This window comes from Balaenoptera borealis (genome assembly GCF_965194805.1).
Source record: "Balaenoptera borealis genome assembly, chromosome: 11".
In the NCBI taxonomy this organism is placed as follows: domain Eukaryota; kingdom Metazoa; phylum Chordata; class Mammalia; order Artiodactyla; family Balaenopteridae; genus Balaenoptera; species Balaenoptera borealis.
The window spans coordinates 97,693,324-97,700,020 of record NC_138868.1 but is presented as its reverse complement, the minus strand read 5'-3'; positions in this window follow the sequence as shown (position 1 = coordinate 97,700,020).

Below are 6,697 nucleotides of genomic sequence, written 5' to 3'. Positions count from 1 at the left end.
CCACAATAAGGTTAGGTCTGTAAATGGCATCTTGCCGACCTTAGCCTCCCTCCCCCCATCTCTTGCCCAGTGTTGAGTTATTTGACAATGCAACTCCCTGCTTGAACACCCCCTTCCAACTCTACACCTTCTGTAAAGTGTGCTGCATGCACAGCCTTTGGTAGTTGGCCCTTTGGGGAACAAAGCAACAGGCAGGGGTGTTGTCTGGTGGGGTACATGGTACAGAAAAAGAGCAGCACGTGAATAGGATGTAAAACCTAGAGCAACGAGCAAGAGTTCCAACACCAGCAGAAGAAAGAATGCAGATCTAAAGGTAACTCTGGGAAACATAAGTCCCCCTCCATAATCCTTGGAGGTGTGGGGAGTGACCCTGGCTCCCCACTTGTATGGGCTTGGAAGCAGAGGGTAATAACTCCAGACAGCTGAATGCTTTAGGGACATATAAGTAGCTGATACACAGGTGACATTTTCCCTTAAAAGGATGCTCAAGACCAAAGCCACACAGGAGGATAAGAGTAAGGGTCTTGGAAGAGGGTTGATTCTGCTCTTTTGGGGAACTTGGACCTTGGGGTTCTGGTTTCCTGGGTTACCAGCCTGGAGGACTCTGAGGCTGGCCCAGGTGGGGAAGGAGGTGGTGACCTGGAGAGCCTTTCCTAGGAGTGTCAGCAGGTGGCGCCCTAAGCCAAGCATGTCCTGGGCAGCTAAGCCAGCAAAGTGGGAGGTGGCTCTCCAGGCCACTTCCCAGGAAATGACTCACCAGGATGACTTCAACAGTGGGCTGTTCGTCACTAGGTTCAGTGGGGTGAGACCCAGGAGGACTGTATCACCTTGTTATATCTGAGGTGAGGGTGCAGCTGGGGGTGCCCTTCTTGACTCATTCATTCATCTGACATTCTAATGAGTGCCTGGCCCGGAGGGACATGGCAAGCATTTCCACAAAGATACCCCTGTCCTGTTTCCTTCTGAGTTTGGGCAGTGGAGTGGAGGGTGGGAGTGAGGGCCAAAGACTGGTATCTGAACATGGAAAATGGGGGGTGTGGATGACACAGTGGAGAGCGCCCCAGCCCAGCCCTACCCATGGTTCTATCTAGTACTCTCCCTCCTTTGACATTGGGCACCACTTCACGACTGTACTATGTCTCTGACATTTATTGTAAACTGTCCTAGAATCTGATAAGCTTTTTCTAAGTACATATCTCTCTACCCAGCTGAATGGTAAAACATGCTAGGTCAGGAATTATGTCTCATCTATCATTATTATCTTACCAACTCCCACCCCAGCTGCTGCTTTCCCAGCATTCAGCACAGTGATTAGAACATAGGGATGTTCAATAAAGATATGGTGATCATGATGATGATGGTGGTGATGATACACCCATGGGCCCTCTGTATCGAGGTGCTAGGAATGTGACAGAGGCCCTGCCTGGCAAGCCCTTAATGTCACAGATACTAATAAAGATGTCAAAGGTTACTGAGACAGGGAGGTGTGTGGATTGGACTTGAGGGTAATCAGCAGTTCTGCTTCAGAAGCAGTCATGTCTCAGGAAGCAGGTAGCAGAGAGAGGCCTCTCAGCGAGGCCATCACTCCCCTCATTATCATCCTGTGCCTCTATACTTCAGAGGATGATGAATTACATTTATCATAACAGTATGGAACCCCCTAGGCAAGAACTTAACCCTTAGCCCCTACTCGTTTGAAATCTCCCAGTGATAGAAGGATGTAAGGCAGTGTTACTCCCTGGGCACAGTTATAGGTAGTGATATTCATTATTCATTCATTCATGCGTGCCTACATGTATTCATTTGTTGAGCACCTACTATGTGCCAGATACTGTGCTAAGTGCCGAGATACAATAATGAGCTGAAACAGACATGGCCCCTGTCCTCGCTGAATTTAAAATCTTGACAGATGTCAATCAAATTATCACACAAATATAGAATTACTACTGTGATAAGCTACAGAGGAGAGGTATGTGGTGACATGAAAGCTTGTTCTAGGAGAACTTAGCTGGGAAAGGAGCCCCTCTGTCAACCCACAGAGGCAGGAAGCCAGCACGGTAACATGTCCGAGCAAAGCTAGATGTGGCTTCCACTGAGACCGCCTGACTTCCGTCCTCTCAGAGGCTAATTGACTGACTGCTTTGTATTTGGATTTGGGGGAGGTCATGTCCTGAGGGGCAGCTAGAAACAAAAGCTCTACCACATTAGGGGTTTGATCAAACAGCAAGATGCCCAGTTGGTTGTCCAGGATTCACTGATCATCTAATCTATCATTTTAAGTGGAAAGAGCGACTGAGAATAGGGAGATAAACGTTTCAGTTAGGATGATCAACTTGTTCTGGTTTACCTGGGACTTTCCCAGTTTGGGCATTGAAAGTCTCATGTTCTGGAACTGTTCTGGTTTTAGAACTGAAAGCTCCACATCCCAGGAACCCCCTGAGTCCTGGGCAAACCAGGATGGTCATTTATCCTAGTTCAAGCCACTGCCCAGCTCTGCCTCTCAGTTTCCTCCTCTGTGAGATGAAGAAGTTGGATGAGGACAGGGGCTTCTCAGCCCCAGCTGCTCATTAGAATTACTAGGAAGCACCTCAAAAATACCAATGCCCAGCTTCTCTTCCAGAGCATTGGTTGGGGTGAGGGCTGGGTATCAGTGATGCTGGTGTGAGGCCAGGATGGGGAACCATTGCTCTGAGAATCTAGAGTCCTTTCTGGTGGTCTGATCCTCATTTGCGGTGAGTGTTATACCTGAACCCATTCATTAATTTATCCCTAAGCTCAAGTGCTGGCCCGTGTGGCCACTGTTGTTCCTGCTGACAACAGCAGGTTCCTTTCTTTTCCCTCTTCTCCTTCTCCCTTTGCTGCTCTCTTGGTCTTTCTACCTCTGATGCCCGGGTTCCTAACGCTGATTCTACCCAGCTTTGCCCACTAGGCCTGGACCAATCAATGATATCCCCTCCTCTGTCCTTCCTCTTTCTTGGCCTTCCCCTTCCCCAGCCTCTCTCAATTCTCACCAGAGAAGCTGAAAGAGATCTCGAGGTTCAGATGTCCCCTCACCTGGGGCCAGAGCCAGGCCCTGTGCCCCGGGGGTTCTCCTCCTCTCCCTCTTCGCAGTAGAGACCATTTCCAGTGTGTGCCTCCTCCCAGTTGGGTCGTAGGGATCACCCAGCCCAGGGACCATGTGGCTGCCTGGAGGCCTTAATTTCATTCCTATTTTGGAGTCAGAGGCTGGTACATAGCTCCCTGCTTCAGACACTAATGTGCTCTGTGGCTATAGAAATAGACCAACAAATATATGGTCAATTGAGTTTTGGGCAAAGGTGTTAAAGTAATTCAATAGGGAAAAGATAGTCTTTTCAATAAACAGTACTGGAATAATTGGATGTCCAAAATGAAAAAAAATGGACCTTGACCTTTACCTCACATCATACGCAAACATTAACTTGAAATAGATTGTAGATCTAAATGTAAAAGCTAAAACTATAAAAATTCTAGAGAAAAATAGGAGAAAAATCCCTTGGGTTAAGAAATGACTTTTTTCTTTAATTAAAAAAAAAATTTTTTTTTTTTGGCCACACTGCGGCTTGTGGGATCTTAGTTCCCCAACAAGGGATCGAACCTGGGCCTGGCAGTGAAAGCGCCAAGTCCTAACCACTGGACCACCAGGGAATTCCCCAGGAAATGACTTTTAGATAAGTCATGAGAAACACAAACTGTAAAGGAAAAAACTGATATGTTGAATTTCATCAAAAATAAAAACTTCTCTTTAAAAGACACTGTTAAGAAAATAAAAAGATAAACTACAGACTGGAGAAAATATATGAAAACATATATCCAGAGTGTGTAAAACATATTCAGAATATATGGAGAACTCTTATAGCTCAATAATAAAGAGACAAACCATTAGATAAAAAGGGGAGGGACCAAAAATATTTGAATAAACACTCAGTAAAGAAGCTATGGAAATGGCCAATAAGCACAAGAAAGAATGCTCAACATCTTTAGATATCAGAGAAATGCACATTGAAACCACATTGAAATACGACTATACACTCACTAGAATAGCTGAAATTTTAAAAGACTGACAATAGCAAGTGTGGGTGAGGGTGCAGAGCAACTGGAACTCTCCTATGTTGCTAGTGGGGGATGCAAAAATGGTACAACCACTTCGGGAAACAGTTTAGTTTTTCTTATGAGGCTAAAACTTACCATATGACCCAGCAATTCCACTCCTAGGTGTTGATACTCAAGAGAAATGAAAACATATCCATACAAAGATGTACATGAATATTGACAGAAGCTTCATTCATGATAGCCCCAAACTAGGAATAATCCAAATGTCAATCAACTAGTAAAGGGACAAACAAATTGTGGCATATACATATAATGGAATACCACTAGCAAGAAAAAAAGAACAGACAATTCCTATTTGCCAATATAGATTAATCTCAAAACCATTATGCTGACTGAAGGAAGCCACACATCAAGGAGTGCATATTTATGGTTACATTTATATGACATTCTAAAAAGGCACAAAAAATGAATCTGTGGTTGTCGGGGACAGGGAGTGTGGACAGAGGATTGACTGAGAAAAGGTATAAGAGAAACTTGGGGAGATGGAAATATTGTATATTTTGAGCACAGTTGTAGCTATGCAACTGTAGTATTTTTCAAAGCTCATCAAACTTCATACTTTAGAAAGGTGAAGTTTATTGTGCATAAATTACACTTCACAAAATCTGATTTAAAAAAAAAGAATCCGATCATGCCTCTACACTCCTCCCCCACCCCCACTTCCACCACTTACTTGAAAGAACACAATGGCTTTTCATTGTTCTTGGAATAAAATTTAGATCCCTGCCTGTGGCCTACAGGACCCTAGGGCCACTCTTTTCCTTGCTCATTCTGCCCCCACGATGCTGCTCTCTTTTCCTCTGAGCTCTTCCTTCTACCTAGAGCACTGCCTGACTGACTCTTTTTCGTTATCCAGGGCCTTCCCTGACTCTACCATCCAAAGCACCCCCCTCATTCTGCTCCATTTCATCAGTTTTCTTTCCATTGCTATGTGAAATGATTGTGCTCATTTACTTTTTCTTGCCTACTGCCTGTCTTCCTTTTTAGAATTCGAGCTCCATGAGGACAGAACCTCATCTGTTTTCTTCACTAGAATTTATTCAGATTTTTTTCACCAGATTTGTCCAGAATCCCTAGCACCCAGCCCAGACCTGGCACATAGGAAGCTCTCAAAGTTATTTGTGAAAAAGTTCCTTAAAATTTTAAACACAGAGTTACCATATGACCCACCAATTCCAATCTTAGGTATATACCCAAGAGAACTGTAAACATATATCCACACAAAAACTTGTATATAAATGTTTGTAGCAGCATTATTCATAATAGCCAAGAAGTAGAAATAACCCAAATGCCCATCAACTGATGAATGGATAAATTAAATATGAGATAACCATGCAATGGAATATTATTCCACAATAAAAAGGAATGAAGTATTGATGCAAGTTATAACATGAATGAACCTTGAATATATTATGATGAATGAAAGAAGCCAGTCACAGAAGATCACATGCTGTATGATTCCATTTATATGAAATGTCCAGAATAGACAAATCTATTGAGACAGAAAGTAGATCAGTGGTTGCCTATGGGGCTGGGGGAGGTAAGCTTTTTTGGGGTGATGAGTGTTCTAAAATTCATTGTGGTGATGGTTGCATAACTCTGTACACTGTAAGTGGGCAAATTATATGGGATGTGAATTCTATCTCAATAAAGCTGTTAATTTTTTTGTGTGTGTGGGATGAATTAATGAATCTGCTCCTCTGACCACTTCCTGGCTTTTAGGGGAGACAAATCAGGTAACACATGCCCCGTGAGCTGGTCTATTCTGCTCTATTCTGGACATGCACAGTTGATGCAGGCGTTCCATCTGTACACATGCCCTGCCTACCTCTGGGATTCCATCCCCATGGAGCCCCCCTGGATGCCATGAGAGACCTAATGGGAAGGGTGTCCTGGAGGGCCACACAGGGTCCAGGCCCAGGTGGAACTACTGGAATTTTCTCTCCAGCTCTCTGAAGCTAGAGCAAAGCATTCTCTTAGTCACTGGCTCTGTCACCCCGCCCGGGGTAATTACCCCTCGTTAACCCCTCTGTGTGTGTCATCCACACATGTGGATGATTATACTGAACTTGGGCCGGATGATTATACTGAACTTGGGCCTGATGATTTGGGTCACATTGCATCACACCAGCCTTGGCCCAGTGAAGACTGGGAGAACCGGCTCTTCCAGGTGCTCAGGGCGAGTGGAAAGCCAGGGCACCAGGCACTGAGAAGGAAAGGTGACAGTGGTGACACAGGAGGGCTCTCTGGTCTTCCTCACTCCTCACCCCAAAACTGGAACCCAGAGCAGGTGGGGCCGTGGTGGTTCCAGCTGGAGCTGAGGATGGCTGGCTGGTTGGCCTTGTATTTAGCCTTGAAGCATTGAACTTGGTATAGGAGGGTCTGTGGTTTGGTGTTGAACCAAAGAAGTCTTGGGCAGCCTTCAGACTCTGAGGTCTGGGCACAGGCCTGGGTGGAAAGGCCAAAGGCAGGAAGCGGATCTTTAGAATCCTGGCCTCTCAAAGCTCTGCCATAAGATGTCAGAGGTTTACCCTGCAATCAGAAATTTAAAAGAATGATTCAGAAA